The sequence below is a fragment of the Grus americana genome, chromosome 3 (assembly GCF_028858705.1).
Source record: "Grus americana isolate bGruAme1 chromosome 3, bGruAme1.mat, whole genome shotgun sequence".
NCBI classification, from domain to species: Eukaryota; Metazoa; Chordata; class Aves; order Gruiformes; family Gruidae; genus Grus; species Grus americana.
The window spans coordinates 50,322,816-50,341,791 of record NC_072854.1 but is presented as its reverse complement, the minus strand read 5'-3'; the positions used below and the strand labels follow the sequence as shown (position 1 = coordinate 50,341,791).

The 18,976-nt window shown below is 47.1% G+C and overlaps 1 long non-coding RNA gene across 1 annotated transcript; it reads left to right on the top strand.

Moving 5' to 3' along the window:
• The first annotated feature begins 3,859 nt into the window (after nt 1-3,859).
• Nucleotides 3,860-14,339, top strand: LOC129205260 (uncharacterized). Its single transcript, XR_008576673.1, has 4 exons — nt 3,860-4,278; nt 5,293-5,468; nt 8,492-8,679; nt 11,782-14,339. It is a non-coding gene; the product is annotated as an uncharacterized LOC129205260 (long non-coding RNA).
• Nucleotides 14,340-18,976: the final 4,637 nt, after the last annotated feature.

Below are 18,976 nucleotides of genomic sequence, written 5' to 3'. Positions count from 1 at the left end.
CTGGCAGAATTGCAGTCTAAGTAAGGCAGGCCAGGGCGGGAGAAAGGAAATAAGTAAGTAGTAACCCTATTAAAGAGATGATGGACTGAGGCACCTAGCAATTACATGACTGTGCTGAGGTCATACAGGAAGCCCATCTCAGAACTGAGAAATAAAACTAGATCTCCTGAGTGCCAGCCCGGGGCCTTTACTGCAAGATTATCTGCCCTCTTCAGAATTCACTGGTATATCAGCCATGCAGCCTTTATCGCATAAGTCACAGTACCAGTTCTTCACAGCTCCACACAGCACGCATGTGCCCATGATACTGCAGTTTAGAGGTGGAATTAAAACCACAGTATAATTGTTCCCACACATTTTACTGAGCAAATGTGCATGAGCAAAACAGAAAGAGAGAGGAGCCCTTCTTATCACCGTTCGTGGCTGGGCCCACTGAAATACGTATAAAAACTGATCAGAATTGAATCTAAAGCTTGCACAATTTCCAGTCTCTTCCTTTAAGTACTTTAATGCCCCAAGGGTGGGATTTTCAAAAATGCTCCATTTATGGGAGTTTTATCACCGACTTCAACTGGAATGAAGTTAGGCCAGCCCTGAGGCCATTTGAAAGCCTCACTCAATTATTGTGCCTACTTCGACTGCAAGTATTTCAGGACAGTGCTACATTTTCCTCTGTATCTCCTTTTATCTACTGTCCCCGCTCAAGTTTATATTGAGAAAATGTGTACCCATGGCAGTGCCTGATTATATGGCTCTGGCGGGGTCACAGTTACTTTGCAGCTCTGAGTCACGTCTGTAGGTGATCTCAGCCACACGTGGACCACGCAAGAGCCATGAGATGCGAGGCTTGTGGCATACTGCTTCAGGGAAAGTAACATTCATACGACAACACTCTGAGTGGGAATCCTCATAAGTGATTTTTGCGTTGAGATTAACTCTTTTGAGCTTCTACGTTCAACTACAGCAGGCTGTCACCAGCTCACTTTTCATTCTCACTCTTCCATTTTGTTGATTCAGAGAGCTGGCTTCCCCTAAGATAAGAGTGTACCAGTTCACGGTGGTAACCCAGATACGATCGCTCCTTCATTCCACCATAACCTACATTCTCCTGGGCTGGCAGCTAGAGAAGCGCAGGTCACATTTCTGGCTTTGCCTCTCACACAGATATCTTACTGCAGAAGCGTGGTCAGAGCTAAAGGTGCATAGGTGGTGGGGGAGCTGGAACTTCCCCTCATCATTACATCATCATAGAAATCTACTGTAAAGTATACTGCAGTTCAATAAAACGATGGTATATTGCAGTTAAATTAAACAACGGCTGCATTGTCTTTGTGGTCTTCACACAAACAAGTATACGATGGGTTGTTTTGTAAGGCACCTGCAGCCTGGTCTTCAAAAGGTTTGTGTCCACTGCAATAACCCTGTCTACTCCTCCCATCTCCACCCTGTGAGAGAGCGGCTGTGCCAGTGTAGCTTTTGTTCTTCCCACAGTTCCCGACTACATCCTTTAAACACAGACTGGGCAAAGGGCAGTAGGTTTTGCGGCTGATTTGGGACAAACTGTGTGCTGATTAGAAAGAAATGTCATCTATATGCCAGCCAACTTCATACTTTGAGACTTTAACCTTTCTGCCCAATTTGGCTAAAACTGGCTAATGGATTCCACGGTTATTAAGGGGAGAGAGGCTGACTGGCAGATAGACACAGAGCAAGGGTCTGAACTGTCCCATGGAGATATGAAGGGTTTGCCAAAGATGGCTACAGAGTTCTGACTATAAAATTTTCCTGAAAGTGATGAACAGCAATTTAAAGATCAATTGAAGTTGGACTTCAGCCTGTGAACTGGCTGACTGACCGCTGTAACAGAGGGGAGGGGAAGGAAGAGAAGTGCAGTTGCAGAAGGAAACGGTGACATTACTACTGTGGAGACAAGAACTCTTTCCTCAAGTGATCTTGACAATTTGGGGACTGAACCCTAAGGCTGGAAGCATTCAGTTCTGCATACACCTAAACTTGAGCACCTCCTGCTGAGGAATTCTTGACCCATTTCTGCAGTGTGTGGACTACAGTGATTAAGTCATCCACATTAAGAAACAGGATCACCTTTCTGGAAGAAACAATGTTTACAATGAAACCTCAAAAAAACCCTCAGGTCAAGTAAGGACCTGTGAAGCTGAGGAAGTGGGAAAATTCAACCCTATAGCTTCAAAGTGTCATTAAAGTAGCCTCACGTCTGCTGAAGCTGCATTGCCAAGGCCCACCGAAAAGCTGCACCTTGTAGGCCAAGAAAGACTCTCAGCTTCTTGTGCATAGAAGTAGTAGGTTTCTAACAGTGTTTCATACACTTAATAACAACCACAAATAGTGCATAGCAGCACTGCCAGCTTTCTCAGCTTTATTTATGAGTCCTTCAATACTGGTGTTTTCCTGAAATCCCTGTTCTTAAAGTCCCATTAAAGGAGCATCTCAGCTTCCATTTTAAACCAATAGCCAAGTTCCTGATGCTTGATGGATATGACCCAAGTATACTTTTAGGGCCAGGAAGAAAGTAGGAGAAAAAACCCCAACCCAACCCTAATTGCATATTTTAAAACCTTTTTAAAACCTGATTTTTAAGCTGACATTATGTTACTCAAAAGCTTGCATCATAATTTTTGAATACTTGGGAGTACATGCAATTATTGAGTTGATATTATTAGGGTGAAATGAGTCAAACTGCTTAAGATCTGGCAAGAAACTCCACCTTTTTTCCTTTTTTTCTCTTTTTTTCTTTTTCACATTCAGCTTAGATGAAAGGATTTCACCCTCATAACAGCAGTTTCTGTTAATGATTCAAGGAGACATTTTAATCATCTCCCCTCGCATCCTGCCCCACCAGGACACCTCCATGAACCGACCTCTCTGATACCTAGGAAGGGAGGAAGGGAAACAGCTCTCCCGCTTGGCTCGGGCTGGTGGGAGCGGGTAAATGCCGTTCTGCCCCGCCACTGACTCGTTGTGTAACCCGGGCATGTCACTTAACCCGTCTCGGTTACCCCATATGGGCTTAATTATACCCACTTATCGCTTAATTATGCCATTATTATAATGTAACACCTTCCTTTACCCACACACCGGGGGGTAGCGGCCCTGCCCGAGGAACCGCGGCGGGGTTACCTCAGTGGGGCGTTTAACCGGCGCCTGGCTGAGGCGCTGCACGCCGCGAGCCCAACGGCCGGCAGCTACTCCCCACCGAGTGGGACGCGGCACCTGCCGCTCAGAGGGCCGCCCGGCGAGCCAGGGTCACCGGCACCCTGCATCCCGCCAGCGGCGAGGCGAGGCGAGAGGAGCCGGGAGCGAGGCCGGAACCGCCGGCCGCGCCGAGCCGAGCCGTGCCGTACCACGGCAGCTGCCCAGCCGCCTGCCTACCCGCACGCCCGTCCCTGTCCCGCCCCTTCACCCGCGCCCCGCCCCCTCGCGGAGATCCCACCCCCTAGCGGCCGCCCCGCCCGCACCAAGCTAGGCTGCGCCGTGCAAACAGATGATGTCATGCTCTAGGGCCGCGCGTGACCGTCGGGGCCCGCCCTCGTTGCCCATTGGCCGGTGCTCGTCGCCCGTCAGTGCAGCGGCGTTTCCCATTGGTCGACGCCTCCACCCTGCCACCACCCCTTGGAAAATAATAAACAATCGAGTAAAATGCGGCGCGGGGAGGGGGCGCGAGGCGGGGGGAGGGGCGCTGGCGGCTCCGGGCGCTGTCCCGGTGCGGAAGATGTGGGCGCCGTTACGTCCCTTTCCCCCCCCCCCCAACTCGCCGTGATGCCTTTGGGCGGGCTCGGCCGGGGCCGCTCCTAGGAGGCGGTGGCGGGTCGGGAGGGTTCTCTGGGCGCCGGGCCGCGCCTGCTGCGCGACTGGCTGCCGGCCTGGCCCGGGGTGAGCGCCGGTCGCCAGGCCGTGGCTGGCGGGGAGGCTCCGTCAGGGACCCTGCAAACTGTGCTGGGCCCCATCACATGAAGTCGCCCCTTCGTTCAGCCGGGCAGCGTGGGGAGGCTGCGGGCGCTGCCTGCAACGGTGCTGGGAGAAAAGCCTTGCCTGAAAGTAGCGTGACACGCTAAAAATCACCTTCAGCCAGAAGCTGCGGCTGCACCCGAGGATCAGGCAAAGCGGTCTCTCGGTTTTCGCCTTCCCCTTGTCTCAAAGCTAAGTTGAAGCCCACCTCTGGAGAGAACTCGCGGCCCGGCGTGAGGGAAAGGGGCCGGGTACGCGTCTGGCGGTGGGATGCAGCGTGCAAGGCGCCTACAGGTAGGGCAGCGACAGGGAGACCTGCGAGCTACGCCTCGGAAACCGTGGCATTGCTGGTTGCCTTCACGGGACAAAAAATGTCGCCGAGGCGGCTGCCCTGCCTACGTGGTGCTGTGCAGGGAGATGTAGCCTCGATCCTTGTGGTGTTGTAGTGGTGCTTACACACCACAGTCCTACTTCCCTCTACCTGCAGACATAAGGCACGCTTGTATAGCAGAGGCTTTAATCAGGGATCAGGTGAAGAGAGTGAGGGTTGCAGGAAAGGATTTGCCTTTGCTGAGACTCGCAGCCTGGCCTCTCCTTTTGAGAGCAGGTGCCTACATACAACTTATTTCAGTTCCTTCAAAGAATTAATTATTTTCTCCTGTGTGTGGCCCCTGGAGGAATAAGTCCAAGCACCTCCCTCCCTCTCTCATTCTGTATCTCAGTCACCAGAGCACTTGCTTAGGAGTTGAAGACATGGTTCATGGTCCTTTTCCCAGAACTTCGTGTTTTGTCCTCTGACAAACGTTTGATGTAGAGCACATAGAGCAGACTTGGAAAAGGGGACTGAAATCCAAGACTGTTCCCCTCCCTTCCCTATGGCAATGTTATTATTGCTAGGTCATGGCCTCTCCATGATTGCTCCCGTGAATCCTGAATCCCCACCCTCTCCCCCAGACAGCAGTACGGGTTCAACAGGCTGGTTGAAAATGGAGTGTGTGTTAGGCTAGCCTACCTCCCCGTAGATACTCTTCAGGCTAGCCTATGTCCTGGGTAAGATACTCTTCAGGAAGGTCAGAGGGAGGCATCTGAAGCCCATCGGGCAGAAGTGGGGAGAAGTTGATCTTGGGTCTCCTGGCATGGGGAACACCACAAAGCGCTCAGGGAAGGAAGTCCCCCTCCAGGGAGTTGAAAAAGGGTTCAAAGGGGCTGGTGAAGTGTTAAACAAAAGCAGTCAGTGGCTCAGCACATGCTGGGGAAGTCGATGATAAGCATTTGCAGCTGGTTCTCTCTCTCTCCCCCACCCCGGAGGAACTGGGCTGCTGCTGACTCAGGAGCTGCATCAAGTCTGAGGAATGGGGTCACATTTCCTGAGTGCCTGAGACATGCTGCAGTGAGCAATGGGATAGTGACAGGCACCTCCTACCTGCTGTCCCATCTTGGAAGAGCGATCACAGCCCTGTGCCGTAAGGAGCTGAAGCCCGCTGGTACGTGTTGGATGTGCTCTGAGCAGGCTGCGCAGCCGGGGCTGTGGGTCTCGTCTTGCCTAGAGACGTGTCTGAGCTCCAAATTCCAGTGCTGGGCTCAGGGGGAAGAGAGGCATGGAGCTGCCCAATGTGGGGTGGTTCTGGGTATGCAAAAAGCAGAATGTCCTGTATCTTGGGATGCTGACAGCCTAAAAATAGGACTCCAGAGCCTTTGGGATTAGGCATCAGTTGAGCGGGAGCTTTTGGGAGGGCAGTTCTGAACTTTATTGCCTCAGTTCTGTCCTGGTCCTGCTTCTGGTATTAAAGGCCTTACATTCCTTGCAGCTCATGTGAATGTCACTTAAACGTGCTTGGGGCATGCAATTATAGCTAACTGCCCTCCAAACACCTCATGGAATCTGAAAAGTTGAATTCTTCCATTTGTACGCACCCTCGCCTGCCCTGCAAAATCATTTCCTTCAGTCTAGCAAACTGCTGTGTTAAAGGTCTGCATCTTAAGTCGTTCAATGCTGGTTTACCTCTGGAGAGCCAATGAATTTATTGGAGAGATCTGAATTTATTTTTTTAATTATTTTTGGGGGTACCATTGAAGTGAGCACACGGAATTGAATACACACTGAGAAATGATCTGCTGAAGAGTCTGCTGTTTCTAAATACAGTAGCTACTCTTCGTGATAGGCATGTTAGGCTTAAAATATATCTAGGTAGAGGTATTATAAGCCTTGTTTTACCAAAATGGATTTTTTCCTTGGAAGTAAACAGGGAAAACTGGGGAGGAACCATAGCTGAGGTCTGACAGATGTTCAAACACGTGAAGCTTAAAGAGGAACGTAAGCTATTCAGTTTGCTCACAGAGGCTTTGTGACCTGTGTCTTCGCAGTAATGATGACACAAGCTTTTTTGAATAAAAGGAAGAAATTAACTGCCTTGGCTAATTGTACCCTTGCTAGCTAGCTAACCAAGGACACCATTTGACTGTGAAAATTACTGGTGCACCCAAATCTCTCAGCTGGGGAGCATATCTAAACTGTGAGTGTTTCCATATCTGTGGGTTAGAAGGGCTATTTAAAAATCTTCCTAATTGGAAAATTAAACACTATTGCTTTAAAACAGTGGTGCACTGCTATGAAAAAGACCATATGGAATCATTTATTACTTTTCAATATGTATTCAATCTCTGGTGCAATTTTATGTACCTGCTAATGCATAAAGTCTTTTGGAGGAGGAATAAAGCACCACAAAGCATGATTTAATGCTATAGGCTCACCAAATCTGTTTCAGATTACTGGATGTTTCAATCTGCTGAGAAGAAGGGGATGTCCCTGAACCAATGAAACAATGACGGGGGGGTGGGGGGGGAGAAGCCCATAAATCTGAAATGCTTTGGAAATATAGTGCACGTATCAACAAGAACTTTTAAAGGATTCAGTGAGGATTTGGTCATGTAAGAGATACTGTTATGAAACAAATTATACTAAGTAACAGGAAAGTTACAACAAAGTCAGTATTAATAGTACAATACTTGGTTGCAATTTAAGGCCTTTTAAATGAATCATGTTTTCAAACAGTACAGGCCCACATAAGCATGTGACTGTAAGAGAAAATAAAAGCAAGTAATCCGGGAGTGCACAAAAGTGCTTTTGTTTATAGTTCTGCGGTCATTGGAAGTGCCTGTTCTTGTGCTTATTCACAAACACCTCTGGCTCTTTCTTCCAGAAATCCTATCCAAACGTTTTTGTTCTGACTTCGTTAGAAGAGGACTTTGTGCTTCAGCTCTTTTCGTACAACTTCTACGAGGTTCAGTCTTACAGTGCCATTCCTCTGGCAAGGGACTGAGATGGGTCCAATGCCTTAGCTGCTTTTTTTCTTTTTTTTTTTTTTTTTTTTTCTCCTCTGAGTGACAAGCCATGGGGCAACCTTTGCTCTTGGGGCCTGAGTATTTTCCTTTCACTGGTTGAGCAGGGACCAAGAAGTGGCTAAGGCTGACAAGTTAACCGTGCATGGTCCGTGCCACCTGGCAATGAGCTCTGCAGGCATGGGAGGCAGTCTTTATGCCTTTATCATGAACCTGAGAGCAGTATAACCATCTGGCTAGTTATAATTTAACAAAAAACCCATTTTTCATCTTGCTGTGGTAGTGTGCTTACTTTTAAATGTCATCTGTAGAGTCTCCCAGTGAGTGGAAGCTTTAGTTTTGCTTTGTATTTCTTACAGACACTGACAAAAACTTTTTAATATGAGCATGATCCACTAAGTTACTGAAAAAGAGCCAAATTCTTTCTTAGAGGCATAAGCAAGCTAAAAAGAGTTTGAAATAACTTTTATACCTCAATCAAACTATTTTGTCAGTATATATTTGTCATTTATAACCAGTACAGCAATTGACTAGTTCTTCTATTAAGGTTGAAATCTTATATTTTTAGAAGAGTTGTTAAGAAGGTAAATTAATCTTCAGCTTGCCTGTAGCACTGAAGCTTGTTCATCACTGTTGTGCCTTGCATCATTCTTTAAACATTTGATAATCAATAGTAGTCCTTTCAAATAAGTTCATATCCTTTGTTTAAAATATATAGAGTATGCATACTGCTTCTGAATTGAGACCTTAATGTGACCTCGCCCACATGCTTAAATTACAGCATCAAAATAAAATTATTCAGGCAAAATGAAGCCAGGTGAATGAACACATAATAAGTATTAAAACAAATACCATGAGAAGTAATTGCTGTCTTTGATTAACTTTTATCCAAATCCTATATCTTAGCCATTGGAAAATCTTAAATAAAATCCTCTTTAAAGTCCTTTCAAACTTTCCTGAGAGTAGTTGTCAGTTTAGGCAAGTATTCCAACTTTAACTTGTAAATATGACTGGTAAGACTATCACTTGCCCATAGATGGCAATAGCATTACACTGTTGAAGTAGCCCCCAGCCTATGAAACAAGGCTGTGATGGTGGTGAATATTAACTTGGGGAATGGAAAGAAAAAAATATCTCGCTTTTTTTTTTTTTTTTCCTTTGGCTGCAGCTGTGGTGATGGGCACTGTTCTACTTCCAGCAATGTTGGGACTAATCATGTGAGAAAAGATCCTGGAGTGATGAGGCAGCATATTTCCCATGTTTGAGGTCAGGATTTGTTCTGTGAAGCTGACCTTTAAAACAGCCTGAAAATGAGGAACGTGGCACCAGAGAGCAGAGCAGGAAGCATGAAATGATGTAAGATATGTTTCTTCTGCATATGAAATACCTTTTTTTTAAAAAAAAAAAAAAGCTCCAGGTTTGTGATTCAGCATTTTCTGCCACTGACAGAATATAAGAAAGGGGAAAATTCTATGGAAAAAGAGAAATTCCTATTGTTCTTATCAAAATCTAATAAAATATTAGCCCTCAAGTATTTTTGTTTCCTTCTGTGGAGATGGGGGGGTGTTACCTTTTCCCCAAATCACTTTTCCCTCAACCTCCTGATCTGAGAACCCTGGAATGGTAGAAAAAGAGGTATTTAGGCTCAGCCTGGATGCCTCATCTACCTGTAATGAGCGTGAAGTGCCACCAACTTTGTAGGCTTTGGATACCCAGGTGACTGCTGTTTTGACTCTGACAAGTGACAGCATTACAGTCCTGCTGTGGGAAAGCTTTGGGGTGCCGGTGCTGGGCGGATGTTTGATGCAGGACGGGCAGGTCAGGGTTCCCCATGGCTAAAGCATCGGCCCACGTGAGGTTGCCAACCTGGGTTTGGTGCCAGCTGCACAGTGATGCAAGATCTCAGACACAAGCCCTCCTCGCTGAGCTTATGCAAAAATGTCTTTACTGTCTTTTCTTCCTTATTTCTTGCCTTTTCTTCCTGTGTCCTTTCTCTTGCTGAGACGCACGAAGCTGCACTGAGAGGCCTGATGCGCCTGCCGGAGGCTCTGCTGTGATGGAAAACTTGCCTCTCCAGCGTCAGTGCGAGCCCTTAGACCACTGCTGGGCAGGAAAAGGATGCGCCAGCCTGTTGCCGCCTCTCTGATCTGTCAGGAAAGAGGGTTTGGAAGGAGAAAGCAGGGAGTCACTTAATCCTTCTCCCTCCTTGGAGGCTGGTTCTGTGTTAAGATGACATTTATCTCTCTTGGTAAAGGGGGGTGGTGGTGGGGAGCCCTCCCAGGTACTTGAGCTCAGCTGGGTCCATGGCGAGACTGCAAAATGGTCCCTGGCACAGTGCTGGCCCAGGCATGGATGTAAAATGTCTGGTTGCATCCACTTCGCTTTGATGGGTAAGAGGGTTTAGCAGCCTGGACACGGCTGCTCTGTGCCCGTTGGATAGTTTATCCCTATGGATGTGGCCTGGTGTGCCTGGGGCGATCTGTGCTCAGAGCGGTACCCCGCGTAGGGGCAGCCTTGCTTTCCAGTGTTGAATCGCGTCACAGTGAACAAGCAGGGAGACAGCCTTGTCATGCTTTCTCTTTACCCGCTGAGATGGCAGCACCAGTGAAGGTGACTGATGGCTGTTTTACAGTTGCTCCAAATGCCAGCCAGAAGGAAGCTGGCTTGCATCTGCCTAAAACACTGAATAGATTTTTTTTTTTTTAGAGAGCCCTAAGGGACAAGTAACTGGGTATAAACTGGTACTGTGTTTGTGAGACTGGCACCGTGATGGCTTGCGTGTTTTAAATTGATGTTGAAAAATGGGTGGTGGAACATTAGAGCCATACAAAATGATTCAGAGCCTGAAGAAAATGCTTTGCGATGGGAGATATGAAGCACTCGCTCTCTCTAGCTTATCAAAAAAGACTGAACAGGGAATTGATTATGATGGTGAAGGAACTTCCTTGGGAGAAAAATATCAGGTACTGAAAGGCTCTTTAATCTAGTAAATTATGGGAATGTGTAGCAGCAAGCTGAAACCAGATAAATTCATATGAAAAACTGGGCACAAATTTATTGGCATGAAGGTGATTAATCACTGTAACAAGCTGTCAGGGCGGTTGGCGCATTTTCCAGATGTGTCCGAGCCAAGACGAGCACGTTTCTGATGGATGTGCTCTAACTGCAGTTAAAAGCCTGAGCGACACTCTAGTCAAGTCTCAGGCAAGGTAAGCAGGTGAGGTTTGAAGGGCTGTGATATACAAGAGGTCTGACTAACAGTTCCCAAAGGAGCCACAAAGATCTAATGGTTCCCATCTGTCCTTAACCTCTGAGAAAAACAGCACTGAGCAGAAAGCGGAAGGGAAGAATCAAAATGACAGCCCCGTCACTGGCACACTGATGTGCCCTCTGTTTCTGCAAGGACTGTACCTTTCACCTGCTTGGGGCTTTACTAATGTATTCTCAATGCCCGTTGCAAGACCGATCTTTCTCCAGTCCACCAGCTCTCTCTACAGATTGGTGTCAGTCTCTTTCATCTGAGGAGAACTTGAGTAAAAATCTGTGATGTGTATGGTAGCTCAGATAGGTATTTTCCTTTTTGTTTGTTGTTATTTCATCTTGAGCTTTGGACTTGCCTGTTGTCCGTGCCTCCTAGCGTCCCTAGTACCCATTTCCTTGTATTTCCTTTGCCACTGGGCTCAGTGCACTGTGCTGCATTGATAATCTCTGGTGCAGTAAATCTTGGAGGCTTCTTCTTACTCATTCTGAGACTATTTGTTCCTCATAATTTGACAAAATGAACCCTCTCTTACTTGCACAGATTTCACACGGGATGGGTATGTCAGTGATGTGCTGTGTAGATAAGAGCTTGTCAGGAACTTTTTGATAAAGTGCCTTTCACCCAGAAGTATAAATTTGTAGATGCTGTAGCTATTGACAGGAACGCACTAAGGAATCTTTGCAAAATACCTGCAATCTATATCTAGAAAAGTGCTCTAATCTCATTTTAAACCCAAGATTTCTCTCCTGGAAAAAACAGTTGGTGGTGGAAATCGAGAATTTCTCATTCCCTGCTGCTTTTTCCAGGGTCCCAGTGCTTTCCTGTTTCCTCCCCATCTGCTTGGCATGATGCAAGAATTTTATTCTCTCAAGCCCTAAGTCAATTCTGCTGGCTTCTCCTTGCTCCAGAGGGTATTTTTGTACAAAGTCAGAGCTGAAACAAGGCAAATGAAGAGGTGGAGTTGTCCACCGGTTGTCATCCAGTTGTCATCAATACCCACAAGCCATTAACCTGGTGCATGGACTCTCTGGAACATGGGGTGTTAGAGGTAGAGCAAGGGTTTGAGCTGAAATCTCCAAATATTAAATGAGCTTCTTCTCTCCTGAACTTATTTGGGGGGGGATGGGGGTGTGGGGGGGGAACTAACAACTTTTTAAGCATAAGAAATGTTTTTAAATCTTTTTTTTTTTTTTTAGGAAATGCAAGAGTCTCCCATGCAGTTTTCCAGAGGCCCACATGCCTCTGGAAAGCAGTAGAAGTATCTGCATGAGCAAAAAGCTCCATCCCAGGAAGATACAGAGGGTGTAAGAAGAATAAAACTGCGGCTGGAGAGATCGAAATGGCTTAGCTGGGGCACCAGGTGAAGTCCTGCAATGGCTGGTCTTATTTGCAAAGACTGCAGCTGAAAACAGACCCGGGCAACAGCTGATCCAGACTATTCCCAGCCTTTGGGGAACATTCAGTTTTGGATCTGAAGGACCCATGTTTTAGGCTAAACTGAACCCATGAGTATAAAACTTCCTCAAAACTCTGGGGAGATGTTGCTTTTGACCTCACTCTGTAGGTTGGATCCTTTGCTTAGTCACTAGCTGGATGATGGTTGTTCTCAGTGTCAGGAAAATATCTACCTTTGCTCTCTGGCTCAGATTAGATTACTGTTGCCTCCCAGTTTATCTGCTTTTATATACACATCCTGCTGCTATATGTGGGTAAAATAAATGGCTAGTCATTTTACACTCTTTCCTTTTAGCTTGTTGATCACAGGATTCAGTCATATGCATAGTAATGTGTAATTGAAGGGTGGTGGCTTTGCCCAGCTGGCTTAGATCTCACCTCTGAGCCCGTACTCAAAAAGACCTACCTATTCTGAGCAGCGTGGGAAGCTCTCCAGGGCGCAGAATGTGAGAAGTAATCAATTCCTGTAGAAATGTTTCCACGATGTCATGGAATCCAGCCAAGAGACATGATGAAAGTGAAAACTGTTTTCTAGGACATCCAGTTTCATTTGATTTAGTCATGCCCATAGAGCTTCTCAGCAAACGTCTGTACCCTTCTGTGTGTTGATCGTGTCCTGTGTCCTTTTGTGATTTGGTTACCCTGGCAATCCAACTAATTTTCCAGAAAAGTCAGCTCCATCAAAGTTCATTGACTTGTTACATTAATGGTCTGCTTGCTCCTTCAGTAGACTCAGCATCCATTGATTGCAGGTTCTTTCATAGGCTTGGACATTTATGAGAAGAGATCTGCAGAGGGTTATGCCCTGGCATGCTTGATTGGAGCTGATATTTTTTTTTTCCTTGTTTCTTCTTCACTTTAGCTGGACTGATCATCTTTCATGTTTCTTGAAACGCTAGGGCAGCTTTTCTACATATTACCAGGCTTCTGTTCCAGCAGGTTCTCTACAGGAGTGAAGTTTTCCGGTAAAAGTCTTTTCTTGCATGTCTCTTTTCCATGTGTTTGCACAATAGTTTTACTTGAAAAAGTCTCAGCATCATTTCTGTCTCTAGGCAAGCCACACAGGGACCAATGCATAGCGAGTTCATCTATATTTTCCACTTGAATTTAGCATTTTTTAGAGCTTGAGGATTAAGAGATACAGCCTAAAACATACTTAAATATACCACAACACTGAGCATTCAAATGCCTGGCTCACTGAATGCCATGTGGGGTGCTTGCACTCTACATGGGCAGAGTCAGGTGCCTCAAAAGAACAGAATCTGACTGCATAAGGAGCTGCCTGCACCAGCCAACAGAAGACACAAGCCTGGAAGGGGAAGTCATATGGGGAAGCCCATGCAGTCAAGAGCTACTTACATATAAGAAATAATTAAAAAATAAAAAAAAAAAACCAACTAAACGTGAAATGTTAACCAGAGGTTGACCCATCTCCTTTGGTATCTCCCTCACTTCTTTGCCCATGTTTGGGAGAGAATACAGCCTGCACATTCTCCTCAGGATACTGGCAATGGAGAGGATTGCTGCAAGCTGAAGCACGTGGGAGGAGGAGGAGTGGAGACTGAGGTGATGAAGGGGTGGCAGAACAGGCCTGGGAAGCTTCCTGAAGCTTTTACTGCAGCAAGCCCAAGCAAGGGCCATCTCTTTTTATAGAGGTATAGTCATGGGGTTTTCTTTGAGGAGTCCACCATAAGCCAAATCCTGCGAGTGCTCTGGATCTCAGAACATCGGGGTTTCAGGCTTGTTCAAAGGCCAGGCTCCTCCCAGCTGGAAGGCTGGTACTATGGAGGAAAAAATGAGGCTGTACCAACTCCAACTCCATTCCGGGCACTGTGATTTTTTGAGAGCAATGTCAGGATCCCAGCAGAGGAAGGAGAAGACATGTGGCACTAAGGAGATTTCTTCACTGAGATAGAGCGAGCAACTTGTCATCACAGCTGCCCTTGAAGTTGGGTGATTCTCCCTTTCTCATAAGGCCGCTTGCATGCACAACGAGCACTGCAGAACTAAATAAAATCCCAGGCGTGGGTGGCACTACTCACCAGCTCCACTTGCCAAGAAGTCCCCATATACAGGGGCAGCAATAACTCCTCCAAAAAGCTTCTGCACCCCAGGGTGGAGAAGGCCTCCCAGCACCAATCCAATGTGGTGCCGACACGTGCTAAAAAGGCTAGGCTGGAGACAGCGATCCAGGTGAGGATATGCCTTCCTGAGAAGTCACAAGGTGGCCATGTAGAAGCCCTGGGCTTTCCAAACAGTTTCGAGGGCCTGCCTGTTGCTTCTCTCAGGAGCACGCGTGCCTGGTATCTGCATGCCAGGAGCGGGGCTATTTGGAGTCTCTTTGTATTTTTCAGCACTTTCTGAAAGGAATCTCTACCCAACCTAGCACGGTATGTTTATTTTACTTTGTTCTCAGTCTGACGGCAAGGTGAAAGCCTAATTGTTTTTAGAAATGAACTTCGTGGCAGAAGCGAACGCCTTCTGCCGTGCCGTGGGTTCCCCGGCCGGCGCAGGCAGCAGGGCTGGGCCCCGTGTGCCGCGATGCCGCCCTGCCATCTTGTGGGCTTCGCCTTGCTTGCAGGCCGCCTCCGTTCAGCCTTCACAGCTCAGAGTGTATGCTCATCCAGCGTATTTTTATTTATTTGGGGTTTTTTCCCATAAGTTTTCCAAAGCAGTTTTAAAATTTGAAAACTGTTTTAAAAATAAGAGTGGGAGAAAGCCTGAGGCACTGTCCTGGGGCACACAGTCCATTTTCTCATCATGGGAAATGGCTGACTACAGAACAAGTGGACCTGTTTTCAGAGTCCCAGTAGCTGCAAACTTTGTGGGGGTCATGGACTGGCCAGATGTCTCCTTCCATTATCCTAAGGACAGCTATCCTAATACATCTTTGTCATTCTAGAATTTTATAGCCCCAGTTCGCTAATTTTTTTTACCATCGGAGAGACCAGTGTATGCATGCTCTGGAGAAGATGAGGGAAGAAGAACAGGGAATGCATTTCAATTGAAAGTGCTACCAAACTGCACAAATAATGAGCATGATTTATGTGAAATTGCCTGTTTGGTACTATTGAGACACCCCGCTGAAAAGAGAGCATTGCTAGTGCTTGCACGTTGGTGCGCGAAAGGGTGAGGGGGGAAAAAAAATTCTCTCCCCTATGGCAAGGGACAAGATCCCAACGCATGGTGGAGCTAGATGATGGCGTATGATGTGCCCAAGTACAAAGGTATTCCTACAGAACAGGATTGGGGACTAGCTTTCTCTCCTCAGAATCAGCCTTTCATGCTAATGTACTACTTATCCTGTCTTAGCCCGGGTTCTCCAGTTTTTCTAGATCATGGAACAGTGGTGCCTCAAGTCACTTAAAATACAGCATCAAACTTGGTCTGTTGCCAGTGATGGTAAATGCACCATAGTCAGGTGAGAGGGAGCCACAAATCATGACTGCGTGTCTAGCCTCTCTCTTCATCAGGAGCATCTCAGCCCAAGTGAAACAGTAAAACCTTCCCAAGAGCCGTAGCACAACAGGGGTTTGTGCATCCCTCCCCCCCACCCCCAGTGACTGTGGGAGAGCTGTGAAGGCAATGGGAAGAGGGGAGCTCGTGTCTGGTTTTAAGCCAAGAAATGGGAAGCTCTTCTGAAACCCACTTCTCCCTGCTTTTAGCCTCTGCTTACCCTGTTATATGCAAGACATGAATTGCATCATCTTCCTGTTTAAAAGACAGGAGGTGTTAAAGCCCAGCTCCTCCCTTGTGGGGACCTGCCTTTCACTCTAGGCAGGTACCCAAGTACATTGGAGGAGTTCCACCCAAGGGCTGAGGCTTTTGCAGCTCTTTTCTCACTTGGGACATAGGCAGGAGCATGTGGCATTAACAGTTCCAGTGGCTTCAGCTCCAAATGGGCTGGCAAAGGCATTCTCAGCCCGGAAAGCTTTTTTGATTTCTTTCCAGCTGTAGCAGTTGATCAGAGAAGCAGGTGGTTTACCAGGTGGTCGTGGCTCTCCTTGCAAACCTTGTTCCTCTTCCACACCAAGTCACTTATGACACCCAGCCTTTGGTTCATCATCGCTTCTCATTTTGGAAAGCTGTAATTTAAATAAACCCTGGACAAAACAGAGGAGAACTGCAGGGTTGCCTGGATGTTAAACTGCGGTGGCGGATGATTAAACAGGAGGCGGCTGGCTATTGAGCCTTTAGGTTTTACAGAAGGAAGAGCTGAGGTGGAGGAGTGCGGCTGGGGGAAGAGGATCAGAGGGGGCCTGAGCAGCACCATACAGCCGACCAAGGGCAAGCAAGGGTCCCTGTTTGGCGAGGGGACGCTAATTCTCAGGCTGAACAGGAAAAGGCAATCTGGCAAGGACAAGGGCACAGCTTTGTGATGGTACAGGGGACCCCTGGAAAGACCATAAAATGAGAATAATCCATTAACAAGCTGCTGTGGTTTCAGGAAAGCCATTATAGACATACTGGTGTAATGAGCACATCTGATGCACAGAAGCTATTTAACCTTCAGCCTCGTGCCTTATAAAGCACCTCTGGGGCACTGGGTAAGGCTGTTAATTATTAGGGTCAGCCTTAGCAGACGGAGGTGTTCTCAAGTATGGGTTGCTGTGATACACTTAGATAATTTCTCCATTATGTCAATAACTAATTTCCTAAATTGTTCAAGAATTGACAGATTGGCGTCCATTAACCAAGCTTTAACTCATGGCTATGGGAGCAGTTACAGGCCACAAGGACTGCAAACCCCATTCATAGGTCCTTGAGTACATGTGTGTGTGTATATATATACACACATACACATGTGTACATACACACTACTGTAACAGCTTGGTGTTAGCCATTAGGAAAACAAATCACCAATGCGTATAAAAAGCCTAAGTAGACAATGCCAGACATTGGCTTGAGCAGATGTCTTGATGCTTGAACATTGTCTTCAGGTGCTTTGAGAGCAGAGGATGAAGTTCAGTCTGACTTAAAGAACTGTGTATTGAGAGAATGTAAATGAACAGAATCACAATTGGACCAAAATACCAATTATATTTACTATCAAAAGGGCATATTTTGTTTCCTAAAAAAGGAAAAGCAAGCATTTCATGGATTTGATAAGCTGTGACTTGTTATACCAATCACCCTTATGCTGCAGGAAAAATCTCATTGCTCTTATTAATACAGACTATATAATTTTTTGTACTTAAATGCAAGCATTTTTTTTCCAAGTGCAGCCTATGAAGAACCAGTATATTTGGAAACTGCATTATAGGTAGGTAGGAAATCCCATTGATTCATGAAGAGGTTTTATTGTTTTTCTCAAATCCAACTGTCCTAAGCAAAGCTGTTGCAAAGGGGTGCAGCGCTGAAGGCTTTGCTGCCCGAGTGGGCGCACCAGCTGCACGCAACTTGTGGAGGAGGAGGGAAATCGCTGTGTTACTGTGTCACAGCATTACACGTGTCTGAGCTTACCTGGCTGAGACTCCTCTGGCTGACTGCCTGGAGTTAAATCAAAGGAGGCCAAGGAGAGACAGGAGAGAGGAGGAAATGAAACAATGATGGTGATAAAGCCTAATAATACTGATGGTCCTTCAGGAGATTGGTGGGGAGCGAGGTGCTGGAATAACTGCTGCCAGCCTGCTGCCAGAAGGGTGACAAGCTGTTTTTCCAAGGCCAGCGATGAACACAAAAAGATACTAAACCCTCCCCCAGCACAGATGAAAGGACTGGGGAGTCAGGGTATGGAAAGGAGGAAAGAGCAGCATCTTAAAGAGAGGCATTACTGGATGCACCTGGGTGTGCAAACAAAGTTGAGGATTGATGGGCTGCGGGGAGGGGGGGATTTCAGAGGCTTGTCTAAACTGCTGGAGAGGTGATGAGGGGGAAGCCCTGAGCACAGAGACCTCCCACAGGCTTAGCCCTGTCTCCTGGTTTGCAGCGGGCTTTTGGCTGTACTGCCAGCCGTTCTGCCCTGAAGGGACAGTCTCAGCTGTCCATCCCAGGCTGTTTGGAGGGGAAGGGGCTGGGAGGCAGTGCCTTCAGAGAGCAGCCCTGTTATATATATATCAGGACAGGGAGTGGGGACAACAAAATGGGAGCGCCAGCCCAGTCAGAGGGGAGGTGAATGTGGCAGCAGCCCTCATTTGCTGAGCTTGTGCCGTGGGAGTGATGGCAAAGACAGGGTGGGGAGGGACACTTGCTCCCCCACCTGGAATAACATCTGGTGGTTTTTTTTCCCCACAGACATCCTTTATTAGACCAGCTGCTACCACCTTTCCCCACAAACCTCATCTCACCTGTGTCCTTAGAGTGCCACAGCCACAGCATCGCTGCCGTACCTGCACGCAGGGGGCAAGCGCCGGTGGGAGAGGCTGCGGGGGGGGAGAGCGAGCCCAGCTGCACCATGCGCGGGAGCCATCTTCCCACCAAAACTGCCCAGACGGCTGTGACTGAAATTTAATTTGCCTGGTGCGTTCAGTGGACATTTTAATCAGCATTTCCTACAATCTACTTGGCAAAGAGGCTCAACTGGCAGCTGCCTGACTGAATGGGCTTTGCACCCAGTCTAACCTTCTCCATTCGCAATTTCCAGTGCTGGAAAACCTCTCTGTCTCACTCTCAGAAGTTTCTATAGCAATCACGGCCGTCCTAGCGAAGCACTGAAAATGGCAGCCCATTCAGATTGTAATTTTGCTGGACCATAATTGCTCCTCTCTCCATTGGCCTCTGAAATGTTACTTTTTGGGAGATATCAACCACAACTGGAGGACACTGGTCCTCTGCCTGCGTTTTCAACAAACTTCGTGTCCCCCATCCCAACTAACTTTGCTAGCTGTTTGCAGCATGTTTGAACCTTGCCTGACAGGGAAGCGTTGTTGAGCACACTGCACCTCAGCTACAGGAAAGACCTGATGTGAGCGATGCTCTTAACAAGCTTGCAGGAAA